Here is a 16,448-nt window from a genome sequence, read left to right on the forward strand (position 1 = left end):
AGCCAAATTCAATGAGAATAAGGTTGACCCCATTCCCTTTTGCCTTCCTATTCTTTCCCTCCATTGTAACCATTTTCCCTTGCCTCTTCTATATGAGTTAGTTTACCCCATTCTGCCTCTCCCCATCTCTCATTATATTCCTCTCTCACCTCTTAATTTCACCTTTTAAATATCATCCCTTCCTATTAAATTGGTCCTGTGTCCTCTATGTATACCTGTATACATAGTATACACACATTCCTATCGCTAAATCTATATATCAAACCATGTCTACCTGTTGACATCACACATGCCATTCAAATGTCAACCTCTTACATGAAATCTTCCCTATTTATCCAGCTAGAAATTAGTTCCTTCTTAATCAACTTAATTCAACAAGCATCTAGTAAGAATCTGCTTGAGCATATATATCTTGTACACAGAAAGCCCCAGGCACAAAGCTGGGACAATAAAGACCAAAACAAAGGAGAAGCTGTCCTCAAAGAGCCTATGCTGTGATACTGGGATGACACACTACAAACACCTAGAAGTAAATTCGAGATCATCTGAGAAGGGAATGTGCTGTAACAAGTGGGAAATCAAAGATTCCCTGAGGAAGCAGCACCTAAGCCAAGTCTTGAAGGATAACAGGAATTCTGAGGTGCAGGGCTCTGAGGAGCTACACTCCAAGTGTGGGGACAGCCTGTGTTAATGCACGAAGCCAGGAGACAGAGCCTGCTTCACGTACCAGAACACTCTATTCCCCTACAAGTCATATTTTGATATTTCTTTTCTTCCTCTCAGTCCCCTTGTCTGGAGATTAGGGTGCTGCAGGGCTGAGGATGGAAAAGAGCAGACCTGTGGCATGCACAGCCTGGAGAAAGTTCCCCTTAAAGCTTTCACTGGCAGAGGAATACTTTGGGTTTCTGAGCAGTTAATCGTACCCACCTGTCCACCAAAGAATCTAAGGCTTTCAGAGAGCAGAAAGGGAGCTGATAAGTGGACATTTTGATTTGTATGCAAAAAGCAGCTTATTCTTGATGGTTTAAGAATACTCTTTGTTTAAATCAGGATGTTGTGATGAGAATGAATTAAATCCACACAGGAGAGAGGCCAGCTCAGGCTGGAAGACATAGGGTGGCAGAAGTATCCATAACATTTGGTCTTGGATTTCCTCCCCTTGTATGGCATGTGGAGGTGCCCACAAAGGCCTGTGCCAGAGCTCACACACAGCACACATCAGAGCTGGGAAGCAAAATATGAGAAATCGATGGTCAGGTCCAACCTGAATTGTACCAGTTGGGCAGACTTTTAGCTTGCCATCCCTAGAGAAGGGGCTCATCAGCGGCAAAAGCAATGACATACCTAAGACCTCTAATAGACTGACAATTCTCCAAGATTAGTATTAACATATTCCCTAGAGCTGAACCCATTGCTTTGCATGTACTAGGCCTGTAATAAATGTTTGCTGAATAAATGGGCTGAATTAATAGTATGACTATATAAGTGGCACTTTATGTACAGCTATTTAGTGTAGTTAATATTACATCTTTTAAAACCCAGAACTGTTCAGAGCAAACAACCCCTAAAAAGTCTTGAAACCATGATTACAATAATTTCACTTGTAAGAATTAATCCCAATACAAATATTATTAAAGCATGTAATAAGTTACTAAAATCCTTAGAATTTTTCTAAACATAAATGAAAGCCTCCATGTGCCCTCATTAAACTCTGAGGGAGAAAAAGACCTGACTAAGTAATAGTCCTTAATCTATCATTTATTAGCTGTGTGATCCTGGGCAAATCATTTGACCTCTCCGAGCTTCAGTTTCTTCATCTGTCCATTGAGAATACACTATTACACAAATATTTAAGCACCTTTGCAGAAAGGTCACTGTGCTGAGCAGTAGGGAAAAATAAAAGTGAATAAGATAGGATTCTTACACTGGTGCTTACAGATTAATATGGGGATAAGACACATACATAATTATAATACAAAAAAAACACAGAGCCAACACACAGAAGAACTGCAACATGAAATTCAAAGTAGGAGGGAGTATTTCTGACTTGCGTCAAGGTTCTTAATCTAGAGTCAGTGAACTTGGTTTTTTTACTATTTTGATAACTATTTCAATATAATCTGTTTCCTTGGTAAGCCAACATTTTTCATTAATTTTATGCACTTAAAGACACTCTTCTGAGAAGGAATCCATAAGATTCACCAGACTGACTGTCAAAGGAGTTCAAAACACAAAAAAAGTGTAGGAACCCCTGGACCATGGAAAGGTTTCATAGAACCAGTGGGCCCTGAAGGACGGGGTGGGATTTCAGCAAGTAAGATGAACTGGGAGGAGGAAACACCAGGCTTGGAGAACAGTGCAAGCAAGAGAAAGAAAGCGGGGAAAATATAGGGCATGTAAAGGGAGACAAAAAAGTAGCTCAGTTTGACTAACGTTTAGCGTTTATGAAATGAAAGTGGCAAGACATTACCCATGTAAAACTGTTCTCATTCTTAAAAGTTTGAAAGGCAAACCTTTAGGTTTGGAAATGACTATAGAATGAAAAATAATTTTTAAATCTAGAATTTCTGAACCAGTCGTTTAGATCTGTCATCTTGCTCTGAAAGAAAACAATATGCCAAAAGGCTAAATTACTGGAATATGATGAATAACAAAAATTACACATTAAACATTACTTTATAAGTTGCACCAGTATAATTAAAACAGGATGGAAATTAGTAAAAGTCTTAAGTAGGGAATGAATATGCAATGTTTTGAATTTTGCCACAAAAGTCTAAATATTTTTCTTAAAAATCACTGCTTTCAGAAATGTCAATTTTAAAATATTTCATATTTCATAGTTTTCAAGGTAAGAGATATTACTTTGACTGATTCAGAAGAATAATTTTTAAATTTTAATCCTAACTACATTTCATAGTATGTAAAATAAGAATTTGAAAATGGAATCACACTACCAGCGATAGATAGTATTGTTGAATACACAAATAAGGAACAATCCCCTGTTCCAGGAATAACTTTTAAGTCCTAAACTAAAATTACTGGTATCAGAGTAATAGAAAACTTGGACTTTTTAATACTTTTTGAATGTTTTTATAAACATCCTTTTTATTAATAGTTAAGCATAACATGGAAAAAAGCTGTGTAGTTGATGTATCCAAAAAGTGCTCCAAACTCTACAACCACATATCATGAAAAATTCTTATACAATTTTTTATTAAGTATACATGCTGGGTTAAAGAAATTTTATAGTGGTGATGGAGTGCCATGAAATTAACACTTGCAATTCAAACTGCTGTAGTTTGCACTTTTCTGTATGTTTCAAACCAGGTGTGTACCATTTTGCTGAGCACACCACAGAATGAGAATTAGCCAAAGTTCATTGATTTTAATATGTGTTTTGGTTTGTAAACAAAATTATTAGTAAATTCTTGCACATTTTTGGAAAGTAATTGCATAAGAACTTATGTATCTGCTTCTAGATACACTATGTAAATAAAAATTTCATTCATGAAAAAAAAACAGACATTACAATCCATGCCTAGGACCTACTGCTCCCACACTTCAGCTATCAAAATGCTACTTTCAAAGTCCAGCAAATGTGCCACCTTCTACAAGAAGACTTCCTGGTCTCTAACCCCTCAGTGGCAAGCAATTTCTCCCTCTTGAAATTTTCTTGGAGCACACTGTCTGGATTTCTCCTCGGCCCTTATCACATTCTACCATGTGTCATACATATTTGGTTCTAAGTATGATTTCCATCTACTTTAAAAAAAAAAAATCACAAACTACCTTAAATCAGGGATGTTACATAATATCTTTATTTTTGTGTCCCCTGTCCCAGCACAAGTCTTTGCATACAGTGGCTAATAGTTGTTGAACTGAAAAGAAAGCTAAGCTATAGCAATAAGATAGTAAAAAAGAAGAAACTAAGAATCAATATAGGCAAAGAGAAGACAAGAATTATCACTTTTTGGAGATGGTATGATGGTGTACTAAGAGAACAATATTCAGCCAAAAGTTAACTGAAACAGTAACTTCACTAAAGTAGCACGCTATAAAATAAACCAACAAAAATCATGACTTCACAAGATAAATGATAAAACCATTCTTCCCATCCCCGTAGCAGAGAGGCAATGGACCAGGGCAATGGTGTCAAGCTTAAATGGAGATGGAGGTCCCTGATCTATATTTGGGAGTCCCTGGGTACCATATATTGACTTAGTTTTAAAATGGAATGTTAAAAAAAAAATAAGCTACAGTTACATCCAAAATACAGGTGCATTTGGGATACCCCAAAGACCAGCATGGTCTTTATTCTGTAGCTAACAAGGATTAAGATGATGTATTTGTGAAAGTACATTATAAAAACAGTAAGGTTGTTACTAATACATAAGATAGTGGTTTAGCTATCACTAGTTTAATGTGCTAAATATTTCACAAAGCAAACTTATCCTGAAAGTTTTTCAGTCTTTTTCACTCTCTCTTCCTTCCCTCTAAAGGAAGAGGGGGTCCCTCCTTCCTTGGCTCCATCTGTACCCCTTTGAATCCAGACTTTCCTACAGACCTCCCCAAAGCTTTGCTCTAGCAGTCATTCCCATATCTCCCATATGCCTACAAATACGTTCAGGTCTCCTCAATTCTAAAGAGTATAATCTTCTTTTGAGCCTTGTTATACCATCCAGCCAATATTCTAGCCTTCTCCTTTTCAAGGCCAACCTTCTTAAAAACTTGAAAAGTAGTGGAAAAAGGAGAGATTTCACAGCTTCTGTTATTGGCACCACCAGCCAGTCTCTCATGATGGAAAAGTTGGTGTTATCTTTGACTCTTCCTCTTTCCCTTCACCTTCCACATCCATAAACTGCAAAGCACTACTGAAACTACCTCCACATTATATCTCCTATTTGGTCCCTTTCTTTCTATGCCCATTTCCACCATCACATCTTTCTTGTGTAATTATGGTCTGTAGTACAAACATAGCTCACGTTTATACACTGTCTTAACATTTACAAAATACTTTTCTCACAAAAACTTCATGAGTTGGTAAGCAGTACAAATAATACCTTCTCCATTTTACAGATAAAAAAAATTGAGGCAAACATCTAGAGAAAGAACTATCTGAATGCAGACAGAAATATACTATTTTCTCTTTTTTTCATTGTTGTTTTTGTTTTTCTTTCTCGTGGTTTTTTTTCCCTTTTGTTCTGATTTTTCTTTCACAACATAACTAATGTGGAAATATGTTTAACATGATTGTACATGTATAACCTACATCAGATTGCTTGTTGTCTTGGGGAGAGGGGAGGGAAGGGAAGGAAGAAGAAAAATTTGGAATTCAAAATCTTACAAAAATGAATTTTTTTTACATGTAACTAGGAAAAAAATAAAATATTAAGTTAAAAAAAAAACTGAAAACCAAAAAAAAGAAAACTGAGGCAAAGAGACATTTCATGACTTGTCCATAGTCACATAGTAACAGTAAGAGAAGAAATTTGAACTGAGGTCTCTCCCAATACCTACACACAGTATGCACTTAACTGATGTTTATCCAAAGAATACTGAATATTGAATGAACCAAGAGGAAGCAGAGAAGACTCTGTGTGACCCTAGCCAAGTCCAAAAGCCGATTTACCAGAACAAGGGTATTCCATGCCAAGCTCTGACACAGAGCATTCAAAAGAACTTGGAATAGCCTAACCAGTCAGTCCCTCTCCCCTCTTGGAGGTGAGGTTATACCCTTCTGGGCTTCAGTTTCCTCCTATATAAAATGAAGGGCTTAAACTGGACAGTTTCCAACGTCCCTTCTGGCTCTAAAATTCTGGGATTCTATGGCTCTATGAGAAGGAAAGTGATGGAGGTTAACTTAGTGGAAGAATCATCAGTAAATTCCAATTTACTGGTTGGGGACCCTATAGTGTAAAACAAGTCAAGTTTAGCACCATGGGTTATGTTTACCTAGCCAGCAGACTCTTCTTTTTCATTAGCACATGGAAAGACCAGATCTATGCTGAGGCATTATAAAACAAAGAAATAGTACAAAGTGCTCTAGTTCTAGAAACCATCTTCATTTAAGTTTTCCTCCTTGCTGAGGTGCTCTATTCATGGCTGAGAGGGCCACCGAGGCGCCAAAAACACCTTGGCCTGCTGTCACAGTTCTTAAGAAGGCACTTGAGAATCGGTTTCCCTCAGGTAGGACCTGAAGCTGGTTATTCCTCTAACAGAGAGACAAAGGTTACAGGCTGCTAATCTCACAATTGCTTTTATTCTCCAAATGCAAGAAGAAAATATGCCTGTGATCGCTTTCAGAAGCCTGTCCTAAGTCAAGGAATTTTAACCAAATCAACTTTCTTTCAGCAGAAAAGGAAAACACGGTCTCCTGGTATCCTACTACTTGTATCCCTGTAAAGATGTCTTAAATCCCTAGTGGGCTCTGGGTTTCATGAAGACAAAGCCCCTATCTTACTCTGCTTTTGCCATCCTGGGTTGAGGGACTGGCTCTATGACTTGTGTGACCTTTTATAAGTCATTTAGCTTTTCTGAGCTTCAGTTTCCTAGTCTAGAACAGAAAGATATAAAGACCCTGTCTCACAGGGTTCATACACGCTAAAGTGTTTTGTAAATGTAAGGTATAAATGTTCTTGGCAGAATTACATTGTGTTCAGTTAACACTAGCTAACTATAAAAAAGTAGCAAGGAGGAGAGGGGAAGAACATCAGTGACCCGGAAGACACTGCCACTCATCAGCAATGTCTTCACACAGGTCACACAGATCATCGATGCACAGGATGCACAGGATGGGGGACCCCAGCAGCTGTCCAATCTAATCCTCCTCATTTTGCAAAGGAAGTAGCCAGGGGGCAGCCAGGTAGCACAGCGAGTAAGAGCACCGGCTCCACTGTCGGGATGACCTGGATCAAATCCGGGCTCAGATACTCAGCACCACACCCAGAAATAACTGGCCGTGTAACCTTAAGCAAATTACTTAACCCCGATTGCTTTTAAAAAAAAAAAAAAGAGGAAGTAGCCAGCTCAGTGTCAAATAGGTAGAAAGCAACATTGCTGTGATTTGAAACTAGGTCTTCTGTTTACAAATCCAGCATTCTTTCCACTAAATACTCTCTCTGACTCACTCTCTTTTTTCTTTTTTTTTTCCTGGGGGGGGGGCAATTAGGGTTAAGTGACTTTCTCAGGGTCACACAGTTAATAAGGGTCTGAGGCTGGATTTGAACTCAGATCCTCTTGCCTCCAGAGTTGGTGCTCTACCCACTGTGCCATTTAGCTGCTCCCCCCACCCCCAGCTTATTTTCTAGACTCCAATCTCAAATTACCAACTGCCCTCTGGAACATCTGGAATTACATATCCCTTACATATCTCAAAGTCAAATCAGAACTCATCATCTTTCCCCTCTGCCCAGCATTCCTATGCTAGGGAACCACCAGGCTCACAACCTCCATGCCACCCTTGGCTTCTCTTTCACATTTACCCCACACATCCAATCCACTGTCAAGTACTGTCATTTCTATTCCTTCCCAACATCTTTCCAATATGGCCCCTTCTCTCTCCTCTCAGTCACCCTCCTAGTACGACCCCGATTACCTCATGCCTAGTTACTGGTCTCCTTGTCTCCAGTCTCTTCCCATTCCTGTTCATTTTCCCCTCAGCTTACAGAATGATCTTTCTAATCCAGGTAAGACCATGTCACTCCCCTCAGCAACACACACACACACAAACACACACACACACCCCCCGCAACTCCCCACTCAATAAACTTCAGTGTCTCCCTATTATCTCTAGGACCAAATATGAAAACCCCCATTTAAGTTTTTCAAGCCCTTCTTAACCTGGCCCCTTTCCAGATTTCTCACACTTTACTGTCCTCCACATTGGGTGGGTCATGACCCACAGTTAAAAAAGCACTGCTGGGGTCTCGAGTAGAAAAAGTTTAAGAAACCCTGTTCCTGACTTTCTCTGGGCCTCAGTGTCCTCACAGCTTTCTTTGCTGTTCCTTCCACACACAGAACAGTCAAGCTTCCAATTGCACATTTTCGTTGGCTGGCCCCGATCCCCCTCCTCACCCTGGCCACTGGTTTCCTTCAAGTGTCAGCTCAACTCCCATCTTCTGGAAGAAGCCTTTCTACCCCTATCCCCATGCCTCCCCTCAGAGATTACCTTCCATCTGTTCTATCTAGATCTTGGACGTATATGGTTGTGTGTTCTCTTCCTCCTTAGAACATGAGCACCTTGAGGGTAGAAACCCTGTTTTTGCCTTCTGTGTCCTTAGTCCTTAGCACTTAGAACAGTAACTGACACATAATGATTGCTGACTGTTGACTATTTGTAAAATAAAGATTATAATTCCCCCCCAGGCATGTCATTCATTCAACAAGCATTCAAGTGCTAGCTAGTAAACTGCAAATACTTCCACCAAGCTATGATGCCTTGCTATATGTGAAACACTAGGCTATATACACTAAGAATTATAGGATATATACACGCAGACTCCATAATTTTGGGGGGAGGGGAATATGCTTGTGATTTCATTGATCTAGGAAACTCCAGTGATGAAACTCCCTCTACTAATGCAGATCCCCACTTTGTCTGCAATTTATAGTCTTGGGGAATTACCTGGGGTACTGAAAGGCTATGACTTGCCCAAGGTCACACAGACAATATGTGTCAAAAGTCAAACTTGAACCCAGGTCTTTCTTACTTAAAGGCAGCCTCTCTATCCACTATGCCACACTGCTTCTTATAATGTTGCCCTTTAACAGCATTTTGCAATGTCATTAATACTGAATATAGAACACCCTCTTAAAATAAGATCTCTTTGAAATGTTGAGCTACACACTAACTATAAATCCTAAGTTTTATATAAACCATATGTGGGGGGAAATATGAACTACATTCAAACCTGTACAAGTACAATATAATCAAACCCCAATGTATGCTCAAAAACCTCACTGTAATACCATTAGGTCAAATGCCCCATATACCATTCCTATGAAATTAATCCTAGCTCTGCTACTTACTTTGTGTGTAACTTTGGATGGGTACTTAAACTTGAACTAAATCTTTCTGTGCCTCTGTTTCTTCATGTATGAAATTATGCTACAAGACTACTGCTAAGATTCCTTCTAGCTCTAAATTCCACGATCCTAAGACCATTAGCAGACCTTATGAACAATATTAGGCAGGGCAGGAAAGTTAGTCTGAAAAGAGCAAACACTAGGAAGGGCAACTCTAGTCATGGACTGATTATATTCAGCTCTATTCTGGGGGCCTAAGCCCTCAGTTATAACCCAAGCCACGACCGAGGAAAAGATACTGAAAAGTGTTTGGCATGTTCAGAAGAGTAACCATGAAGAAAAGCCTCTGGAAGAGCCACATGCCTGAGCAGAAATACTGGAGCCTGAAGGGCAGGACAAAGAAACAAATGAAGATCATCACGGTGACTGTCAGTGAAGAATTGAGGAGCAGAAAACACAGAGCCCAGGCTGGCTCTTTAAAATGTCTACAGCGGAAAACAAGGCAGCCCAGGAAAACCCAACAATATGTACACAAGGGACCCAGACACCTTCACGACATGGATGCAAATGAGTTCTGCAAATGGGAAAAATAAATGGAACTGCAAGAGGCCTTCCATTCACAGTAGTTTGTCCAACCTCATAAAGGCAGAATATGGCAATGCCAGGACTGTAATCCAGGCTCTTGGACTCTAAACCCAGATCTCCACTGCACAACAAATAAAAATCAAAACCCTGATCCTGGCATTCAAGGCCCCCACAACATGGCTCCAACTCCCATTTCTACACTCCACACTCTAACCACAGCAGACCATTCTCTGTCCTGTGTTCCTACTCTGTCTTCTCCCGTCCTCAGGTCTTTGCTTACACTCCCCATTGCTTACACTGTCCCCTCCTGCTCTCTCCTTCCTATCTGCTGAAGTCCCTCCCTTCCTTCAAGGTCCATTCTGGTGCTACCACCCCCAGAAAGCCTTAGGTAGTGGGATGATGGGGGGAAAAAAAACAGAGTTAAATGTGTAAATTTTCACTTCCTTCACTGTGATTCTATACAAAATTGTGTTGATACTGAAAAACTGCTTGCTAATATTTATGTTAGAAAGAAAAGCATTAAAAATGTGCCAAAGAAGTGAAAGTTCAGAGGGTAAAAAAAAATTTTTTTTAATAAAAAAATTTAAACTCAGGAAAAGGGATATCTAAGCCAAAACAAGGATTTGTTTAAAGGGACTCCTAGGTCTTGTCATCTAGCCTGTCATTGTCCTTTAAGGCCCACCTGGCCTCCATCTTGTCCTAAAGTATAAGCCCTCTGTCCTAATTATAGAATGTGAGTTCCTTGATATCAGGGGCCATCTTGATTTTCTATTTGTATCACCAGAGTTTAGCACAGGACTGTGTGGACTTAATAAATCCATTCCACTTTATGTTCATGAAAAATCAAAGAAGGTCATGTTCTCCCTTTCTGTTTTTTCCTTGAACTTCTCATATCTAAAAGCATCAAGATGTAATTATTTATGAACAAACCAAGTTATACCAAATATATGTAATATAAAGTGATTTTAGATCTGCAATAGTACTGTACAGTGGAAAAACGGGTCCTAAACTGGAATCCCAGTTCTGGATTTTCTTCCTGCTTGGGTAATATCTCTGGGTCTCAGTTTCCTCCACCAAAGAAGGAGACAAGCCCATGTTCCTTTGGAATGAATATGTAATTATAATTAAGTACTACAAATAGTTCAGTTCATTCGTTTGGTGTAGAGTTCTATCTTCCTTTTCACTAAAAAAAAATACATGCCTCCAGAATTTCAAGAAACACTACTCCTCTAAAGCTATTGTGTTCATCATCACTAAATATATGCAGTGAGATGAGACACATAGAAGAACAAGGTCTGTGCAGGAAACCAAGGTACTGCCTCCTTCTTCAGGAGCTCCTGACATTCTCCCTCCCCCTGGGGGTGGTAGGGAGGAAACTGGGGGCAGCTGGGTAACTGAGTAGACAGAGCATTGGATCTAGAGTCAGGAAGACTGAGTCCAAATCTAGCCTCAGACACTTTCTAGCTGCACACAATCCTGGACAAGTCACTTAACTACTGTCTGTCCTCAGTTTCCTCATCTGTAAAATGAGGATGATGACAGCACCTACTTTGCAGGTTTACGATAAGATTCAAGTGTGATAGTATTTGTTAAGTACTTAGCACAGTGCTTGGCACTCAGAAGACACGCATGCTTGCTGGCTGGCTGGCTTCCTTCCCTCCCTGGGTCTTAGTTTCCTCAACTGACTCTCTACAGGCCCTTCCAGCTCAAATGTTCCAGGATACTATCTGGCTTTGGAATGAAGCTGCCTTCTTAAATGTTAGGTTTATTGGTTGGATGGATGTGGAAAGCAACCCTGGAGGGTGCTGGGTAACAAAAGGGGGAAAAAAAATCTAAGAGAATAAACTGGCCCCAAACTATCCACAAAGCAGATGTAACATGGGCTGTATTTGCCAACACAAACTCCCAGTAGAATATAAACACTTTGAGGACAGGACTCCTTTCTCATTTGGTGATTTTATCCGCAGGAGCACCTACTCCTTAATAATAACTGCCAGGTTTGACTGGAAGGGACTTCAGAAAGTAGCATGTCAGTGCAGAAATAGTCCTTATGAGATCATCTGGCCCAAGGCCTTCCTTTTTAAATAGGGAAATTGACCCCCAGAGAAGGGAAATGACATGCCCAAGGTCAAAGAGTCAGTGACAGACAAAGCCCTGAGTAGAACTGAGGGGCAAAGGTGTTTTAAGACAAGCACATTGTAAACTTTAAAGTTCTAGACAAATGTTACTGGTTGGCATCATTTTCAGAAGTATATACAATGTTTAGATGTCTCATCTATATGGCACTGTATGACCTTCATATCCCAGAAGTTATCAACTTTGGAAAAATACCTAAGTCCTAACCTGCAGAAGTCTGCAACTAACAAGGGTCACTAAATCTCTCTAGTGAGATTATTATTTTGAACTCTAAAAACCAGAGGTTCAAACAGTGCATCATCCTACCACTAGATGGGAAAAAAAAAACCCAAGAAATAATTTTTGAACCCTATAACAAAATCATGTTTAGAATTACTTTCACTGGTCATACACTTACTGAATTACTAATAACTGTTTAAACTTGATTTATTATTACAGTAGGGATAGATTGAGCATAACAATAAACACATAACTGGTCTTCTCTGCCTCCAGTCTCTCCCTGTCCAATTTATCTAACCTAGAACTGCAAGATGAAATCTTCCTTATGCATAGGTTGGATCAGATGCTTCCTCTACTCAAAACTCATTGGCTCTTTTGTGGCTACCAAAAAGCACAAATAAATCAGCCTGGCATTGAGGGGCCTCAAAACGTGACAGCATCCTGCCTTTCCAGATTTATTTTGCCACTGCTTCCCCAGCACAGTGCCCTACACTTAGCCCTGTCTCTGGTACACAGCACACAATTTCCCACTTCCATACCTTTGCTCACACTATTACCAATACCTAGGACATTCCCAGCTAGCCCTGTCTGCCTGCTGGAAGAACTAAGTTCAAATCCAGCCTCAGATATGTATTAGCAAATCATGTCACCTCTCCTTCACTATAAAATGGGGATATTAAGAGGACTTATCTCACTCGGCTGAGAAAATCAAATGAAATACCTATAAAGCATTTGCAAACCTTGTAAATATTATGCAAAACTATGTAAATATTAGCTGTTATTCAAATAAGTAACTTAAAACCATCTCCTCCATGAAGCCTTCCTAGATCTCTCCAGTAAGAGATAATCTTTTCTTCCTTAGTCAACCTAGTACAGTGCAAAAAGAGGTAGGCTCTGGAGGAAGATGTCCTGAATTCAGATTCTACCTCTAATGCTTACTACCTGTACGACCTTGGAAAAGTCATCTCATTTCTCAGGCCTCAGTTTCCTCATCTGTGTAATAAGAATGTTGCATTAGATGACCTCTGAGGCCCCTTCCAGCTCTAGGGCTATGATCCTCATAATATGTATTATATTTTGAACCCCTCTTATTCTATTCTTTATTAATTGTATAGTTAAGGTACATTCATTTCCTTTACTTATTCCCCCTACCAGACTAAAAACTTGAGGACCAGGAGTATGGTTCTGCAGAAAAAAAACAAAGGTTTTTAAACCAGAAGGACCAGGGTTCAGGTCTGCTTCCAACACGTAAAAGCTTTGTAACCATTAGCAAGTCACTTAACCTTGAGGAGCCTCAACTCTATAGAACTAATAGCCATATACATATGCACATAGAGATATAGATACATAATTATATCATGAGAACAATGATCACGGCAACCAAATATTCTCAGGGCTAGCATGAAGTAAGCATTTAATAAATATTAAAGCACAATGTAAAAGGGGGTTATGATTCAATTTCCCAAACATCAAGCAGGATGCTTAAAAAAATGACTGTTAAATCAACGAGCACATTTTGATTCAAATGGTAAGACTTCTGTCACTTTGCTCATTTCTGAACATATACAATAAAAATGCAAACCTTCACAATATTGCTTATTTTTATACTCTTAACTGTAAATGGGAAGTCAAATGGTTTGATGGCTACACTCCAGAGCCGAACACTTGAGCAAGAATAAAAATGATTTTGATTCCAGGGTGCTTATTTCCTTTTCTTTACATCCCTCACCATTTTTCCCTCCATTTGAGCTCTAATCAACAACCACTTCACATTTAACATTTCACGAAATAAAGCAATTCAAGCAATCAAGTCCAGAGCAATGTTTTCCTCCATATGCCTCTTCCTTCATTCACATGCTTCCAATAGCTTCTCCTTTCCTCCATCACTGCTTCTCAGTCAGGAGGAACCTGCCACTGAGCTACAAAATCCCAACCTGGACTGAAATAGAAATGAAGCCTCCATTCCTTAGGCTTGTTATGTGACTGAGCCCCAAAATGTACATCAATCAGCTTGTTTGTCCACATTTGACAGAATCCCAATCATCTGAAATTCAATCTATAGAAATATAGGTAGAAATTCAATCTATAGAAATATAGAACCATTATCTTACAGTTTATTAAGCAAAGGAGAAAGAGGAGAATCAAATTTTTAAAAATGCATCAGTAGGATATCCTCTCTATGATGAATACTTATTACATTTCCATATTTCACATCTCCTCTCTGTTTACATAAAGCAGCCAGGCTGGGGCTCATCTCTGTATTAGCCTGAGATATAATGATGGACTTAATTGCCCTGAAAACTGAGAGTCTTCAAGCAATGGAGTCTTCAAGCAATCAATTTTAAGAAGAAAAAAAGGCCTAAGTCTTTTATACGGACAGACAAGGTTCCCATACTCAGAAATAAAGCCAGCTTCAGATTTTTCAGTCTTCTTCATCAGTTATAAGGCAATGAAGGTTCATTGATTAACCTCAATACCATCAAATCTGTCCATTAAAATTCTAAGTTCCAAGGCTAGTTTTGTTAACAGGGGAAAGGGGAAGGAGGTAGACATCACAGAAAGAAATCCATCACACTACATTCCTTGTTCATTTTTTTTTCCCACTACCCTTAGTAGCACTGGCTTTGTTAAACTTTCTCATTCCAATGTGAAGGTATTTCAGACAAGAACATCAAGGTACAGAGACTCAATTACCAAATGTGAATGGAATCAAAAGAAATGATAGAAACCTAATACTAAATAACTTCTGAAAAACTGAGTCTTCTGAAAGTGCCTTTTTCTGACCACTACAAGGTCCTCTGTAAATGCCCTCGGACAACACAAGCCCTCTCAAGTACTCCTAAACCCTAGCCTGCTCAGTATGACTGGCAGGAATCCCAATATTTCCTCTCCACAAGGGGGCGGGGGGGGACGACGAGGAGGAGGAGCTTTTGCCTACATTCCTTCTACCCTTCTCTCCTGATTCCCCATTACTGCCCCATAACACCAGTACTCTAATACCTTAGATCTACCCTATCTGCTCAAATGGTCCTAATCCCAACTTGCTCATATATAGAAATCTCAGGGCCTTCTTTGCCACTTCTGCAACATCCATTAACCAATCTCCATCACCTCTCAATGCTACCTTGGAGCTACCTTCTGGGCTATATTCTCCCTCTATGACACCTTTCCTCCCAGCTGTTACTGCACTGAAAGCCATTTCCTGAATGTCCTTACTGACTACCTGGCCTTCCAGGTGCCTTCTCCCTTAGCCAACTCCTTGTCAAATTTCTCATCTTCCCTCATACTGGATCTCCCCGTTCTCTCTCCAGGATGATCTCAACTATTTTCCCTGTACAGCGCACCCCGTCCTCTTACAGTCCTTTCATCCCTCTCTGCTCTCCTCGGCCCCCTAATTTTCTTCCCCTAGCTGACTTTCCCTCTCCTCTCCCTTCTCATTCCCCGTTTCTGGCTTGTTCACCGCCCCCCCTTTCTGCCTTTCCCTTCGGCTCTAACTTCCCCATCCCCTCCCGCAGGTGCCCCCTCCCTCGTCCCCAATCCCTTTTCCTCTGCCTTTCTCAGCTACCCCCACCTTCTTTCTACCAGTTCTCCACCATTCTTCATCCCCCCCCCCCATCTCTGCCTGGCTGGTGGCTCCCCCTCCCCAAACCATCTCCCCACTCTCGGCATTTCCTTCATCCCTCATCCCTCTCGCTGGTCCCCAGCCCCCGCTCTCCTATTCAGCTTCTCCCCCCATCCCCTCCTCCTGTCTGGCTCCTCTTCACCTCCTCCCGCTAACTCCTCATTCTCTGCCCAGCTCCATCACTACGTCCTCCTCTCCGCACCCCCCCCCCCCCCCCCCCCCCCCCCCCCCCCCCGCGGGCGGCGGTGGCGCCCTCCGCCCTCCCCCCCGCACCGCCTGCTGGGGCGGGGGAGGGGGGCTGCGGCCCCGGGAGGGGAGGGGCGGGGAGGCGGGCGCGGGGGCGCGCGGGGGCTCTCGGATGGCGCAGGCCGGGCCGGGATGGCGGAAAGAGGCTCGTCCTCACCAGAGGGTAGCAGCGGGAGAAGGCGGCGGCTGCTGCGGCGGCGGCGGCGGCGGCGATGCCCTGGTCTCCCCAGGCGGTGGCGGAGGCGGCGGCGGCGGTGTGCCCGGTCCTTCGGCCGGTGTCCGTGGCGGCTGCGCGCTGCGGGGCCTGGGCGCGGGGCTCGGGCTCGGGCTCGGGCTCTCACACACCAGACCGTCCGCAGCGGCAGCACCAGCGGCAGCGGCAGCGGCTGCACCAGCGGAGCCCGACGGGTGGGGGAGGGGACACACGGGGGAGGGGAGGAGGCGGAGGCGGGGGCGGGGGCGGGGGAGGACCCGGCGCGCCGCCGCCAACACGTCCCTCCTCTCGGTTCCTGATTGGGGCGGGGGCGGGGGCGGAGGGGGGGGTGTTGGAAAGGAGGGACTCCAATGCCCAGCATGCCCTATGGCCGCGCCGGAGCCTACAATTCCCAGTGTGCAT

General features: G+C 41.8%; 1 protein-coding gene across 5 annotated transcripts in view; it reads right to left on the bottom strand.

Moving 5' to 3' along the window:
* FAM168A (family with sequence similarity 168 member A) overlaps positions 1 to 16,119 on the bottom strand; it is a 205,542-nt gene extending 189,423 nt beyond the window's left edge. For 2 of the 5 annotated variants that reach the window (XM_069070825.1, XM_069070827.1), the window contains exon 1: positions 15,990 to 16,118. The gene's annotated coding sequence lies outside the window, so the exon portion shown is untranslated. Of the gene's footprint in view, positions 1 to 15,989 lie in introns of all 5 variants that reach the window. The other 3 variants (XM_069070823.1, XM_069070821.1, XM_069070824.1) reach the window with 2 other exon arrangements.
* Between the last annotated feature and the right edge of the window lie 329 nt (positions 16,120 to 16,448).

The sequence above is a fragment of the Petaurus breviceps genome, unplaced genomic scaffold, assembly GCF_028583685.1.
Source record: "Petaurus breviceps papuanus isolate PSGF00001 unplaced genomic scaffold, PetGlider_PUasm1.0 90823, whole genome shotgun sequence".
Lineage (NCBI taxonomy): Eukaryota > Metazoa > Chordata > Mammalia > Diprotodontia > Petauridae > Petaurus > Petaurus breviceps.